Source organism: Pinus tabuliformis, chromosome X, assembly GCF_031772625.1.
Source record: "Pinus tabuliformis cultivar Carrire ecotype Pingquan chromosome X, CPIR1, whole genome shotgun sequence".
NCBI classification, from domain to species: Eukaryota; Viridiplantae; Streptophyta; class Pinopsida; order Pinales; family Pinaceae; genus Pinus; species Pinus tabuliformis.
The window spans coordinates 1,569,397,774-1,569,414,754 of record NC_142308.1 but is presented as its reverse complement, the minus strand read 5'-3'; positions in this window follow the sequence as shown (position 1 = coordinate 1,569,414,754).

The window sequence follows — 16,981 nt, the reverse complement described above, 5'->3', positions numbered from 1 at the left end:
TATGCATACACTTCTTAGTTTATTCATGCTGTTTGTAGGAGAAAGGATAGGCACTTTATCTACGTAGCTAATGCATTGTGATTCCAGGTTTTGGCATTAAAAGGGAGCAAAAGACAACGAAAAGGTGGCAAGGAGACAACGAGTTGGCATTGCTGACGTAAGGAGAGGTTGTCCACGGTCTTGGGGGACATTCCTCGTGATCCTCACCAAGAACTCCGAGCCCCACTCCATCCTTCCTCCGAGCTTAATACACGGCCAGCTGTTCTACAGGAACAGCAGTTCAAAACTGCTCTACAGGAAACAACATTTATGATCATCCTACAGGATCAGCAGTTAAACTATAGATTGAACAGCCGAGCTCCTAGAATCATGGATACTTGTTGGAGCATCATTTTGTATAAGTATAGAGGCCTTAGCCTTGGTTAGGTTGTTGAAACTCTCGTATTACTATTGTAATTTTGGAGCACAGCTCAAGTTTCGTTCTCTTTTGTAAGCCAATTTGGCATGTTATCAGATTATGAATAAAGAAGGCCACTTTTGAGTTAGTTCTGAGTTTTCTCAAGGAGCTATAGCTCTCAGGTTAGGGCCCAACCTGAGAGCCATAGACCTCCTCAGTGTTGTAATGCATTTACCATTAGTTCCAGCACTTGAGTTTGTTTAGTTTCCGATGCAATTCGGATTTCCAGCTTGTTAGTTTAATTGTTTTCATTAGCATAGATAGGACTGGTATGATGCTTTGTTTTCAGTATTCAAGTTTGATAGGTTGGTAGAATAAATCTCTTGGAGCTCCAACAAAAACAGGTTGTAAAGGTTCACTGCCATCTCACTGTTTGGGATTGGGGTGTAGACCATGATCAGCCACCAAAAAGAACAGCAGTCGTTTCATCTCCACGCAAGCTGCCACATGAACGTTTGTATTGAAGATCCATTCATACATTCTCGACATTGATCCATACTGCACTCTCACGCATTAGTTTCATTTCTTGTTTTCCATTTCGGATTTATAGGTTTCATGGTATAATAGGTTAATGAATTTCTTGTTTTGATGCACAGGTCATTTGTTTCATTTACACTGCTCTTTCTCAAGCCACTTCCTTCGTCGTTTTCTCCATCCACCTGCAAGTTCTATTCACCTTCTATCTCACTCACTTGCCCTCCAACTATCTCATTTCACGTACAGCTCCATCTCCTGCACTCTCGTTGATTCCACCTTTCCAAAACATCAACCCATTGCATGCACCCTTCCTTCGTCTGACTTTCCATTTCCTGAGACATCATCAGGTCCATCTCCATCTCCCTTAGCCTCCCACACCATTCCATTTCTCCTCCATCACTCCAACCACTCACAGTAGGACATCCTGTAGCCATTTGTAGACATCCTGTAGAAAACAGAGTATCCTATAGGATCCCCTGCAGCCTTCCTGTAGGAGGCCACTCACTTCGTTGCCGAGCTTCTGAATGTGAGGGACCTCTGTGGATGGGTGCTAAGGATCCCTAGGGACCTTTCCTAGCCTCCCCAACCTGTCCCACACTTTCCTTCCTTCTACATCCCACCTGCACAATCAAACCCTAATTAGGCCAAGTTCACACTCATTCCACACACCTAAAGGAAAAACACAAAAACACATTTCTCATGATGCAAGTAGCTTAGACCCATGCATTTACACTTGTTAGAGGTAATGACAGCATTCATAAGAGTCGCATCCACATTCCTTGCATTATAGAGGATAGACTAGTTAAATTAGGGTTTCATAGATTTACATGCTTTAAATTGCTTTTGATTCAGTTTGTCAAGTAGAGTAGCCTTCCTTTGAGTTAGCTTTCATCCATCATTGATAAAGCTTCTTCTGTGAGCCTATAGAAGTTGGCTTAAGCCCTAACGGACTTGTGCCAGCTGACCAAGTGACAGCTGCGACAAGGGCTAGTACTTGTGCATACAGCACCGTCGCTTCCAAGTTTGTACGAACTACCGGGTTGATAAAATTAAGAGACAGGAAGCCCCAGGAGTTGTAGCATTATTGCTACAATACTGGAGCTCACCATCTTTTTGGCGCCGTTGCCGGGGAAGCGTCAGAGTATTAGTAATTGTTGCTTTTCTTCTACTTTCGTACTCTTACTTCTGCTAAGTAGTTTGCTTCATTTCCATTCTGCAAAAGTAGCATAGACTTTCCTGCTTTCCTAGACTAATCTTTCCTGCTTTCTTAGATTAATATTTCCTGCTTTCCTAGATTAATCTTTCCTGCTTTCCTAGATTAATATTTCCTGCTTTCCTAGATTAATATTTCCAATTCCGCAAATTTCATTTGAGTAATCTAGTTAGTTGTAGATCACTTTGTTTCAGTTTTGCAGGTACAAGAAAAAAAAACAAAAGCACTAAAAACAGAGAAGAGTCCTTTCCCTTTCATGCCTCGTAGGAACCGAGATAGATCAGGCAAATTCCTACCAAACACCCCCACCACATCACTTAGTCACCCTTCACTCTTCGGTGGTGACAGTGATTCAGAGGAAACTATAGGTGAACGTCCCAAGACATACCGAAATCCTATAGAAGAAGAAGAGTTAGAGACCACTCCACCTAAAGCTATGGCTGACAATAGAGAGGATGAGAGGATAGAAGGATCTTTCCCCATCCGAGAGACCAATGGTGAGATGAAAATGAAAAACATTAGCTCCTCTGCTTTGCCTCACTTCCATGGAATGACCACTGAGGATCCTGATACCTTCCTATTTGAGTTTGTTGTCCTCTGTAGGACCTATGACTATACTGAGGATGAACAAAAGCTAAAACTTTTCCCTTCTACTCTCAAGGATGTAGCACTACGCTGGTTCATGGGTTTGCCTGGGAATAGTATCACCACATGGGCTCAGATGCAGCAAGCCTTCAACACCAAGTACCGGGATTATTGTAGGTCCAAGGAAACAAAGGGGGAAATCTTTCGGATGACCATGGGAAACGATGAATCTTTAGAGGACTATGAGGAAAGGTTCCAACTTAGTTACAAGCGGGCCAGGTGCACACTTGACCCTGAATCCCTTAAGTTGGTTCTGCTCCGAGGAGTACCTGAAGATCTCTTAGATACCCTTCACATGTTAGCCGGGGGGGACATTTACCAACTGCCTTATGAGGACATCAAAACTGTGTTTAGAAATCATTCTAGGGCAGCTAGGAAACGAGGTAGAGGAAACCTCCTCTCCACTGGTGTCCCTTTCTCCAAACATGAGTTTACAAACCAATTAGAAGACCTTAAGAGTGAGGTGAGACATACTATCGCTTCGCAGCTGGACACATTGAGGATCCAGCAAAAGAAAGAAGAAGCTGAGAGAGCCCTGGCTGTCTTCTGCCCTAGGTGCACAAGAAGACATCCTAAGAACGAATGCCCATTGCATTCGGTTGAAGTGTGTTTTGTTTGTGAGGAGGACCATCCTACCAATCAGTGTCCTACCTTACCTGGGTTTAAAGCCATGTACCAAGGGACTGAAGCCCCCACTGAACCTCTCTACTTCATCAACCAAAGGAGGCCACAAGGATCTAGACCCTATCAGCAGGGAATGCAAGGGGCACCACAAGCCTATTACAACCCCAACCAATCGATTCATATGCCTTCCTGGGGTCCCCCTGCTCATCCTTCTTGTTCCATGCCTCCGCCATGGTCTTATCCACCGCAGTATCCTACTCAACCCACTACTCATTCATATCACTCACATGCCCAGTCACAGCCTCAGTGGAGTGCACCTCAGTCGGGGTGGAGGCCTCAATGCAACAATCCTCTCGCCATTCTGCCTCCACCTCCAGTTCAGCCACAACCATTACCTCCTGCTCCTCCAAGGCAACCTCAAATGCCTGCTCAACCGAACCCGAACCCCAACAATAGACAGGCTCAACGGGTATATACTGGGGAGACCTCATGCCCTACCTATGCTGTGGAGATCCAGGAGATCAATCTTAGATCTGGAAAGACTCTTCCAGATCGCCAACCTCCTCCCCCAGAGGATGAGGAAAACCATCAGGAGAGTGAACCAAAACCTATTCCACCCTTTCCTGAGAGACTTACAGCCACCACACAACCCAACCCGGAGGAAGATGAGCTTCTGGGAGAGCTCAAGCAGTTGTGTGTGAAGATACCCCTTCTCCAGGCCATCAAGGATGTGCCAATCTATAACAAGCTGGTTAAGGAGAAGTGTTTCAAACATCCAGGCAGACGGAAGAAAGATGCTTCAACTATCAATGTCATAGGACAACTGTCTGACCTTATGCTAGGACAAGTCATCTGCCCAAAGTACTTAGATCCTGGAAGTCCTGTAGTAGATGTCCACATCAATGGCACCATCATACCCCACACCCTGATTGATCTGGTGGCTGCCATTAATGTAATGACCAGGGATACCATGTGCAAGCTCAATCTTCAAGGTTCCTTGAGGAAGACCTCGACAGTACTGCAATTAGTAGATCGCTCCACTGTGACTCTCGAAGGAATTGTGGAGGATGTCTTGGTCTCTATTGACTCTTGGGAGTATCCTGCAGACTTCCTGGTTCTACAACCAAAGGCAAAGCTTACTGGATATCCCCTCATTTTGGGAAGGCCTTGGTTAGCCACTGCAGATGCCTATATCAGTTGTCATGCCGGAAATATGACCATCAAAAATGGTCCTATGTCCAAGCAACTTGTCCTATACCCTCCTGCCCAACCCTCTTTAGAGCATGACTTACCACTCTGGTTGGAAGAAGGAGAAGAAGACGAGGTGTATTCAACACCTCTATGTACCATAGAAACCAATAGAAGAAATCCCCCAACCGAGGATGATTTGATCGAGAACTTGATCCAAAACCCACCTACAAGTGCACTACCTTTAGAAAAATTGGTGGAGGATGCCCAAGCCAGCACCTTAGTGGATCTTTGTACAACCAACCCTGTCACTCCCAGAGTTAAGAATGTGGAATTCGGCCCTGAGAGAGCATTGAAAATCAGCTCCTCCCTATCTCCTTCTCAGGAAAAGGAGCTGTGCAACCTGTTGGCCAGCCACTTAGATGCTTTTGCTTGGAGCTATAAGGAGATGAAAGGAGTCCATCCCTCGGTCTGTACTCATCATATATACATCAAAGAGGACTGTAAACTGGTTAGGCAACCGCAGAGGAGAATGAATCCAGCCCTTAAAGACATTGTCAAGGAAGAATTGCAAAAACTGTTAGATGCCGGATTCATCTACCCCATCTCAGATAGTGAATGGGTGTCCCCTCTAGTGTTGGTTCCCAAGAAGAATGGGAAGTGGAGGATTTGTGTAGATTATCGGGAGCTGAACAAAGCTACCAAGAAAGACCATTTCCCTCTACCTTTCATAGATCAAGTGTTGGATGGACTGGCAGGAAAGAAGTTCTTCTCTTTCCTGGATGGGTTTAGCGGGTACAATCAAATCCAAATCAGCCCAGAAGACCAAGATAAGACCACCTTCACTTGCCCTTGGGGTGCCTTTGCCTACCGAGTCCTTCCCTTTGGGCTATGCAATGCTCCTGCTACTTTCCAGAGAGCTGTCCTAAGCATCTTCTCGGAGCTGGTCCATAATACAGTGGAAATCTATATGGATGACTTTACTCCTTATGGGGCCAACTTCCAGGAAGCATTGTCCAATTTGGGAAAAGTCCTCACCAAATGCATTGAGATGAACCTGTCCCTCAGTCCCGAAAAATGTGAATTCCTGATGACTGAAGGGACCGTGCTAGGCCACACCATCTCTAGCCAAGGATTACAGGTGGATCCTAACAAAATTGCTCTAATCAAGAAGGTTCCACCTCCACAAAAGGTAAGGGATGTTAGGAGTTTTTTGGGATTAGCGGGATACTACAGGAGATTCATTAAGGACTTCAACAAGCTTGCCTCACCATTGTTTGGCTTGTTGGCAAAAGATGTGGAGTTTAAGTGGACTGACACTTGTCAGAAGAGTTTGAATGAGTTAAAGGACAAGTTGGTGTCAGCACCAATCTTGAGAGGTCTAAACTGGGCCCTACCTTTCTACATCCACACTGATGCCTCAAACAAAGCCATAGGGGCAGCTTTAGGACAAATTGAGGAAAAACTTCCATATGCCATTTACTTCGTTAGTAAGAACTTGTCCAAAGCTGAGCTGAATTACACTATAACCGAGAAAGAGTTCTTAGCTGTAGTCCATGCACTAAACAAGTTCCGTCATTACATTACCGGATATCAAACATTTGTACATACTGACCATGCTGCTATTAGATATTTGATGAATAAACCAGATGTGAATGCTCGTATTATTAGATGGTTACTTTTATTGCAGCAGTTTGATCTAACCATTGTTGATAAACCAGGAAAAGAAAATGTTGTTGCTGACTTCTTGTCTAGATTGGATTTGTCTGCAGATGAAGATGGGACGGTGGATGACCAGATGCCTGATGAGCATCTGTTTGCTATCTCAATACTCTCTCCATGGTTTGCTGATATAGCAAACTACCTTGTTTCAGCTCAGTTTCCTCCGCACCTCTCTTCAAAAGAGAAGAGAAAAATCATCAGAAAGAGTGCCTCATTTACATGGATTGGGGGCAACCTGTTCAAGCTTGGCCCCGATCAGATCTTAAGGCGTTGTGTAAGGGAGGAGGAAGTCTTTGACATTCTCCTCACCTGTCATGATGGGCCTTGTGGAGGACATTTTGTAGCAAAGAGAATTGCCTTCAAGATCCTGCAGGCAGGCTACTATTGGCCCACACTTCATCAAGATGTCAGGAGATATGTTAGCCAGTGTGACCAATGCCAAAGAATGGGGAAACCGACCCAAAGGGATGAGATGCCTCTCCAACCTCAAGTGACTCTCGAGCCATTTGAGAAGTGCGGCATGGACTTTGTGGGCCCAATCAATCCCTCTTCGAGGCAGAGATCCTACATCATAGTGTGTACTGACTACTTGACAAAGTGGGCAGAGACTAAAGCAATCAAAGCAGCAACTGAAGAAAAGGTGGTCGAGTTCTTAAGAGAGAACATCTTCTACAAGTTTGGCTACCCAAGAGAGCTGGTGACCGATCAAGGGAGCCAGTTCACATCCAACTTGGTTGAAGATCTACTAGCTCATCACAAGATCAAGCATAGGACTTCCACCCCCTATCATCCTCAAGCAAATGGGCAGGTGGAAGTCACCAATAGAGCATTAGAAGGGATCTTGACCAAAGTGGTGAGCAGCAGCAGAAAAGACTGGGCAGATCGCCTAGTTGAGGCCACATGGGCTTACAACACCACTTGGAAGACCACCACCGGCTTCACACCTTATGAGCTGGTCTATGGGAAGAAAGCTTTGTTGTCCATTGAGTTTGAGTATAACACTTTGAGGTTGGCAGCTCAGCTGGACCTAGATCTCAGCCATGCACAGCAAGAAAGGTTATTGCAGCTGAATGGACTGGATGAGCACCGCATGCAGGCCCTCCTTCACTCAGAAGTGGTTCAACTTCAGAGGAAGGTGTGGCATGACCAACATCTCCATGACAAGCAATTTCAGCCGGGAGATTGGGCCTTGTTGTATGACTCCAGATTCAAAGATTTCAAGGGGAAGTTGAGAACTAGATGGCTAGGACCTTATGTGGTGGAATAGTGCCATGACAATGGATCTGTCCTCATTCGAACCATTGATGAGGAATCCATTCCCATGCTTGTCAATGGGCACCGATTGAAGATCTATAGAAGACCTCTCTCAAGACAAGAGTTTATCAGCACTATGGAGAAATCTGTTTTGGTCATAGAGAAGGGTTCTGCCTCCACTTTGGGCATACCCTGAAGGATCTAAAACACAAAAAAAAAAAAAAAAAAAAAAAAAAAAGAAAAGAAAAAGAAAAATAAAGATCCTTGGGTGAAAACCTCTCTGAGGCGCCCAAGGCAGGCAGTAGGGGTGAAAACCTCATTGAGGCGCTCCTATTGTCTTTCGAAAAAGAAAAGAGAGAAAAATAAAGATCCTTGGGTGAAAACCTCTCTGAGGCACCCAAGGCAGGCAATAGGGGTGAAAACCTCATTGAGGTGCTCCTATTGTCTTTCTAAAAAAAAGAGGAAAAAAAAAAAAAAAGGAAAAAGCAATCAGCACCATAAAAGGTTTGCATCCAGATGTTCTATGGAGGAGAAGAAACCTCTCCACTCCAAGCCAGGGGCCTTCATCATGCTAGCAAAGGATGTCATCAGCACCACCTCCAAGAACAGCAATGTTTTTTAAGGTATGTGCAATTATTATCATGCTTTGGATCTTCTACAGGAGGATACAGTTTTTCTACAGGAACAGACAGTCTTCCTACAGGAAGACGCGGATCTTCTACAGGAAAGTGCCAATTTTCTACAGGAAGCTCTGTGTTCTACAGGAAACTTCCTGTAGAAGGTTACGATGGCCAAAATGTGTTTTAAATGAAGATCTAGCGACTGAGGAGTGGATTGAATGCATGCATGCCAATGATGGCACCCCTGAACATTGCCATTATCGTCCTCCACCATCCTCGTCGCCATGCAACCAAGATCCCTGCAGCAGCACAACAAAGTAATCAGTTCTCGTGAGAAAGCATCTGTCAAAGAAAAACTAGGCACCGAGAACCATACCACATCCACGTTGATACATCAGAAGCGCTGGGATCGTGATCGAGAAGCCAGAACCGCCAGCATGCAGCATACACCCGAGGAGAAAGAACGGTGACAAGACCCCTCGCGGGGATCCTGTAACAGTTCAACCTGCTCAAGTGAAGACCGTTCACAGCACCGCCATCTGAGATCAAACACGGGCGCATGAACGCAGAACCATTCACTCCATCGCCAGCATCCTGTAACCACGAGCCTACAGGAATGTGCAGCCACATGCGGCAGGTAGATCCATCGCTCAAAAAACTGGAAATCATGTGCAGCCGCACGCAGGTAAGTGTTCTAATCCTTCTCTCCATCAAACTGCATGATTATTACTTCGATTTGTTTTGCATGGCATAAAGGTGAATGGTTGAGCGGCCTAAAGGCCAGTGATTGGCCATGTCGGTTAGTAAAGGGATAGTCAGAGGACGAGGTGGCAGCCACGACGAAAGAAACACGCAGCAAGCACGTGAAGATCAGTCCCGTCAACCGAGAAGTGAAGTTTAACCGAAAAGGGCGGCGGCAGATCTGTGGGAATGAATGCGGTCAACAAACGAATGTGCAGGCGGATGATGGGTGACGTCACCCAACGGTCCGGCGGGGACAGCTCACCCCCGCGCCACGAGCTGCGCCAATTCAAAATCTAATCGGCTCGATTAAGCGTGTATCTCCATCAACCTCACTTCAAAACTCGAGTAGATCCTCTGCTTACCTCTGCATATTGATACGCCGAGCTCTCGGCTACCTGAACGCTGGTAAAGCACCTCTCAACCGCCAGCCAACTAAAGCTCTTCCCGAAGCCTGCGCACTGCTCCTACAGGAACAGTTTCTACAGGAACACCGTCCTACAGGAAGCAGTTTCTATAGGAACGCGGCTCTACAGGAAGGTGAAGTCTTCACGTAAAAAAAGGTGGCAGAAAAGAGGTAACCCTGCAACTCCTTCCGCAATTGTTTTTTAAAGGTGGCAAGGCCTTTAGTCACAGTGTGGTCATAAAAAATTGGATTGCCGTGCCTATACTATCGCTCCTACAGGATAGCTGTATAATCAACTGTGGTCTGAAAATTCATTGCATGTTCTGTCTTTAGACCGAATTTCCTGTGTATCCACCACCTCTGGTATAAACCACTGTGTTCATCATGCCTGGCGGGTTTATCAGGCGAGAGCCCACTAATTCAAATGCATTAAGGAGAAACCCAGTAGTGGTTGAGCTCTTCACTAGAGCGCAATGGATGCCTTTCTGTGATAAACTACAGGGCTACGATGATGAAGTAGCCGAGGAATTTTTGCAGGCTCTACAGCCTAAATCACAGACATTGGCCACGATAACCTTCAGAGGTCTCAGCCGCGAACTCACCCCAGAGCATATCAGTCGGATTACAGAGCTGCCCATGGGTCTGCCATGGGACAAAGAAGAGCGGAAGATGAGCCAGCAAGCAAAGAAGGAGTTCTTCCCACCGGAAGAGTCATTCACCGAAGACAAAAATGGAGTCAAAAGGGCAAGCCTGTTGCCGCCATGGAACGAAGTCAGTCTACAAATTATGAAATATATCACCTGTGAGGGTCGATATAGCATTGTATATGCGTATCACTTCAGGCTGCTTAACGAACTAAGACACCAGATTGACCTCCCTGCAGCACAGAGGTTGAGCATTCCTTACTTTCTACTACAGTCCTTAATGGAGTGTTCCACCAAGCTCAAGGACGGAATTCCGGACCAGATAGCCCACCATGGGCTAGTCAAGCTCCTCGTGGAGGATGCTCTCCGCTCATATAAAGTCCCCCTCGCTTGGGAATCATTTAGGAACTTATCCAGAACGGGGAACATAAAAATTTTGCTTGAAGAAGTGGAATCCTCTAACGGAGAAGAAGAAGAGCCAGCAGCTGGGAGTAAGAAAGGAAAAAACCAAAAAGTTCCGGCTCCAGCACAGAAAAGGGAACGAAAGAAGAAGGAAGAGGGAAAATATGACAAAGTCAAAGAGGACACCCCCATCCTATCAGCAAGGGAACAGAGGTTGAAAAGCAGGGCAGTCAAAGCTGAGGTGGCCCCTGCCAGCCCAAGCACCTTGTCAGCTTCTGCAGTCAAAGCCAAACGCAAAAGCCACGAAACAAGGCAAGAGAAGGTGGTGAGAGTTGCATCTACAGGAACGCAATCACAGGCTTCTACAGGAAGCCCGAAAACGCAAACTCAGGCTTCTACAGGAAACCCGAAAACAAAGACAAAGGTTTCTATAGGAAGCCCGAAGATCAGTAAGGAGCAGGCTTCTACAAGAAGCCCAAGAGAAACGACCAAGGCTTCTACAGGAAGCCCGAAAATTGTTGGAAAACAGGCTTCTACAGGAGGCCCAAAGACGGAGACAAAGGCTTCTACAGGAAGCCCGACAGTACAACCACAGGCTTCTACAGGAAGCCCGAAGATAGAGACAGGGGCTCCTACAAGAATCACAAGGCTGGAAAGAGGGGTTTCTACAAGAGGCCCGAAGGTCATTGCGAAACAGCCTCCTATAGAGAGCCCGAAGACAAAGAAAGAATCTTCTACAGGAGGCCCGGAAGCGGGCAAAGCAGGGTCTTCCACAGGAAGCCTGAAATCAAAAAAGGAGGGACCCTCTACAAGGAGCTCCGAGGGAGCAAAACACAAGAAAGAGAAGGCTGACATCCTCGATAAGGAGGCAGCAGCGGCACTGGCTGCCCTCAGCACACCTCCAAAACCGAAAGAGAAAAGGGAGAGGGAGATCCCTCTGCCACCTAAAGCCAGGAGAAGCAAGAGGATGTCCCCGAGCAAACCACAGCCTTCACCCAACGGCCATACCACTTCAGGGGACGTACCTACTTCACCCAGTGCAAGAACCCCCTCTAAACCATCAGCTACCCCCGAAAAGAGGAGCCCAAAAATAACTTCCTGGACATGAAAGATAGGCCAGTCGCCTTCTGAAGCCCGACTCAAAGAAATAGAAAAAGGGAAGGAAGCATCACCCTCATCACCATCAGGGGCAGAAAAGGCAGGGCCATCAAAAGCAGAAAAGAAACAGCCTGTTCCGGTCCTGAGTCCTCGGCCAAGGACGAGGAGCAGGGGCAAGGTTGCTCAAGGATGAGAAAATGGTTCAGCTGGGGGGTGATGATGAGCCCCAATTTTGGTACAATTTGGGCTCATTTTTGGCCTATTTTGCTTGCTCAAACCATTCATTTTTATTGTTTATGCATACACTTCTTAGTTTATTCATGTTGTTTGTAGGAGAAAGGATAGGCACTTTATCTACGTAGCTAATGCATTGTGATTCCAGGTTTTGGCATTAAAAGGGAGTAAAAGACAACGAAAAGGTGGCAAGGAGACAACGAGTTGGCATTGCTGACGTAAGGAGAGGTTGTCCACGGTCTTGGGGGACATTCCTCGTGATCCTCACCAAGAACTCCGAGCCCCACTCCATCCTCCCTCCGAGCTTAATACACGGCCAGCTGTTCTACAGGAACAACAGTTCAAAACTGCTCTACAGGAAACAGCATTTATGATCATCCTACAGGATCAGCAGTTAAACTATAGATTGAAAAGCCGAGCTCCTAGAATCATGGATACTTGTTGGAGCATCGTTTTGTATAAGTATAGAGGCCTTAGCCTTGGTTAGGTTGTTGAAACTCTCGTATTACTATTGTAATTTTGGAGCACAGCTCAAGTTTCGTTCTCTTTTGTAAGCCAATTTGGCATGTTATCAGATTATGAATAAAGAAGGCCACTTTTGAGTTAGTTCTGAGTTTTCTCAAGGAGCTATAGCTCTCAGGTTAGGGCCCAACCTGAGAGCCATAGACCTCCTCAGTGTTGTAATGCATTTACCATTAGTTCCAGCACTTGAGTTTGTTTAGTTTCCGATGCAATTCAGATTTCCAGCTTGTTAGTTTAATTGTTTTCATTAGCATAGATAGGACTGGTATGATGCTTTGTTTTCAGTATTCAAGTTTGATAGGTTGGTAGAATAAATCTCTTGGAGCTCCAACAAAAACAGGTTGTAAAGGTTCACTGCCATCTCACTGTTTGGGATTGGGGTGTAGACCATGATCAGCCACCAAAAAGAACAGCAGTCGTTTCATCTCCGCGCAAGCTGCCACATGAACGTTTGTATTGAAGATCCATTCATACATTCTCGACATTGATCCATACTGCACTCTCACGCATTAGTTTCATTTCTTGTTTTCCATTTCGGATTTATAGGTTTCATGGTATAATAGGTTAATGAATTTCTTGTTTTGATGCACAGGTAATTTGTTTCATTTACACTGCTCTTTCTCAAGCCACTTCCTTCGTCGTTTTCTCCATCCACCTGCAAGTTCTATTCACCTTCTATCTCACTCACTTGCCCTCCAACTCTCTCATTTCACGTACAGCTCCATCTCCTGCACTCTCGTTGATTCCACCTTTCCAAAACATCAACCCATTGCATGCACCCTTCCTTTGTTTGACTTTCCATTTCCTGAGACATCATCAAGTCCATCTCCATCTCCCTTAGCCTCCCACACCATTCCATTTCTCCTCCATCACTCCAACCACTCACAGTAGGACATCCTGTAGCCATTTGTAGACATCCTGTAGAAAACAGAGTATCCTGTAGGATCCCCTGCAGCCTTCCTGTAGGAGGCCACTCACTTCGTTGCCGAGCTTCTGAATGTGAGGGACCTCTGTGGATGGGTGCTAAGGATCCCTAGGGACCTTTCCTAGCCTCCCCAACCTGTCCCACACTTTCCTTCCTTCTACATCCCACCTGCACAATCAAACCCTAATTAGGCCAAGTTCACACTCATTCCACACACCTAAAGGAAAAACACAAAAACACATTTCTCATGATGCAAGTAGCTTAGACCCATGCATTTACACTTGTTAGAGGTAATGACAGCATTCATAAGAGTTGCATCCACATTCTTTGCATTATAGAGGATAGACTAGTTAAATTAGGGTTTCATAGATTTACATGCTTTAAATTGCTTTTGATTCAGTTTGTCAAGTAGAGTAGCCTTCCTTTGAGTTAGCTTTCGTCCATCATTGATAAAGCTTCTTCCGTGAGCCTATAGAAGTTGGCTTAAGCCCTAACGGACTTGTGCCAGTTGACCAAGTGACAGCTGTGACAAGGGCTAGTACTTGTGCATACAGCACCGTCGCTTCCAAGTTTGTACGAAATACCGGGTTGATAAAATTAAGAGACAGGAAGCCCCAGGAGTTGTAGCATTATTGCTACAATACTGGAGCTCACCATTTGGGGAGGGGGATGGTGAGATAGAGAGACATAGAAGGAGAGATGGAGGGAAATATAAATATAGATATAACGGGGAGAGAGGGAAGAATATTCTTGCACTAGATGCATTGATTTCAATGTAGATGATGATTTCTAATCCCATTTGATTGTTTTCATTGAAGGAAATAAACTAAAGGAATTCGGAGAGGAGGAATGAAGAGAGAAAGAAGGGGAGGAGTGAGAGAGGGAAACACAAATATGGATGGGATAGAGAGGGGGAGAGAGAGAAGGAGAGATGGAGGGATGTAGTGAGAGGGTTGGAGGAGAGAGAGAGAGGGAGAGAGAGAGTTGGGAGAGAAAGGGATAGAGAGGACTTGAGAGAGAGGCGGAGAGGGGGAGGATAGAGAGATGGATTTGGAAGGGGAGAGAGGGAGGGAAGAAAAAATACATATAGAGAGAAAAGTGGAGCGAGAGAGAAAGAGGTGGAGTGAAAAGGAAGAGATGGAGAGAGAGCGTGTATGTTTGGGGGTGAGATAGAGAGACAAAGAAGGAGAGATGTAGGTATATATAGATATATATGGAGGGGTCAGTGAGGGAAGAATATTTCTTGTACTAAATGAATTGAATTCATGGTAGATGGTGATTTCTAATCCTATTTCATTGTTTACATTAGATGCATTGATTTCACAGTAGATTTTTTCTAACTCTATCTCATTGCTTGCACTAAATACATTGATTTGATTTCACAGTTGATTGATAATCATTTTAGTAATAATTTTACTATATAAGAATGTAGTTAATGGTTTAGTTAATATATGATATTTACAACAGGTTTGAGCTCACACATTAGTTGTGTTTTATTTGTTAATTTTTTTTTTAATATATGTATTTTTCTTCATAGCTATGTTGGCTGATCAGCTAGCTTAAAGAAGCCATTTCATATTCTACACTTTTCACCTTGCTCATTTTTCATAACAAAAATCTAATAAGGGAGAACTTACAAAAGAGGAAATATCATGGACCTAGCATCTGCCCCATTTGTAAGCAAGAATCTGAAAACAACAACCATATTTTCCTCACTTGTCTTGTCACTACTTAGATCTGGAATGGACTCTCTTCTCTCTTAGGTTTCCCATTTCACCAACATGCCTGCATAAAGGACTGCCTATTATGGTGGAGAACTCAAAAGGCTGACTCGAAAATCATTCCTCCTATCCTTTTTTGGCAAGTCTAGAAAAGGAGAAACAACTACATTTTTCTAGACTTCATTAGGAATTTCAACTCGGTTTTGGACAACATAATCACATGTTACATTTTATATGCCACTAAAAACATATGTAATAAAGTCCAACAACACAAGAAGACTAAGGTACAAAAGATATACAGGATGGCATTTTTTGATTGGGCTAAACAACAACAAATATGTTGATGTGGATTTTGGCTGGAAGTCTCAAAGGACCAAACTTATAGTGTTTTCTGGCATGGTGGCAGAGGCACTAACACTAAAGCTGAGGTAATGGCCTTATGGGGCCTCTTATGGTTCACTAACCTTCTAGATATTCCCTTCATCCACATCCATGGAGATTCCAAAGTAATTATTGAACATATTATGGGATCAACAAAAATCACAAATCCCTTAGTACTTGGATGGTTGACTAGGATAGAAATGTTATGGTCACAAAAAAACAATTCCACTAGCAAGCATGTTGATAGGAAACAAAACAAGAATGCATATAATTTATCAAAGGGAATAACAGGTTCCATTGGAAAAATGCACTTAACAATTTGTATGGAGTAGAACAACATTAATATTGACATTAATATTGAAGACTTCCCCTTCCCTCACTAAATACTCTCACCCCACTAACATTTGTGTTAAGTTTCTGTTGCATTAATAGATGACTCTTTGTTATTTTTTTCCTTTTTGAACTTGCTTGCTTGGCCACTGAGCATAAACAGTGTCCTCTACCAGCATGGACTTGTTTCTAGTCTCCTCCTTAGATGGTGTATAACTCGGATTATGTTTTGCTGGGGCGGATTGAACTATAAAGAAAGGTCTGGTAGATATTGCCTCTGAATGGTACAGAACTCTAGGAATGATGGGGCACTAGCACTATGTGGAATTAATCTCTGCTTTTCATCACCTCCTTTCAATATTGCTGCATTTCTACACTACAGGACTGACTTGATGATGGGAATATGCATCTACAGGCATCCATCTATTTGCTATTTCAGGAATATATCTAGTATAAAGTTATTTTGCTACTTGGTTTTCTTGATGTATAAGGATTATGGACTGGTTTGTTCCCCTTCTCTTGCTAACTTTTCAAAACACAAGGGGATCTATATTTTGGATTTGCCGATGAAGCTCATGTTATGAATATTGTATGGCACATGTATATCCAATTACTGATATTTTCAAAACACAAGGGCATCTATATTTTGGATTTGCCCATGAAGCTCATGTTATGAATATTGTAAGGCACATGTATATCCAATTACTGATATAAATATAAATTAAGTCGGTTTGAATTGCAAAACAGTTTCATAAACCATATTATAAACATACACATTTATTATAATTTATTTAGTTATCAGACTCAAAACCAAGATCTTATGCATTTAGTTTAAAAAAAAATATTATCTAAAAATACTACATTGGCTCAATCTAAGATTCCGCAATGTTCACTTTCCAGACCAAAATTGATTGATTTCTACTCTGTAAATCTAGGATTGGAAAAAATGTGATATAAAGACTCTTATGATATAGATAGTAAATCTGTAAAGAAAAATAGAGTACAAGATATTAAAAGATAAATAATTTATGTTTTAAATATTTTTTTTCTATTTTGAATTGAATTTATTTCTATGCTAAAATGATGATATCATGAAAAATATTACTTACAAGTTTATGAACAACACTAAATAACAAACTTGTGGCACTTTTCTATGAATCAAAGCGAGTGTTACTAGATAGTAAAAATTAGAAATGTATATATAATCATATTTTTATCTTAATGATATAATAACATAGGCTTTCAAAGTACATTAGATTTGAAATTACAATATGATCTATGAGCCTTTCTTTAATCTATCCTACTCTAAACAAGTTTGCAAACTTCAAAATGGCTCTATTGAATTTAGTGGAGCTATTAATCAGAATTTAATGTTTG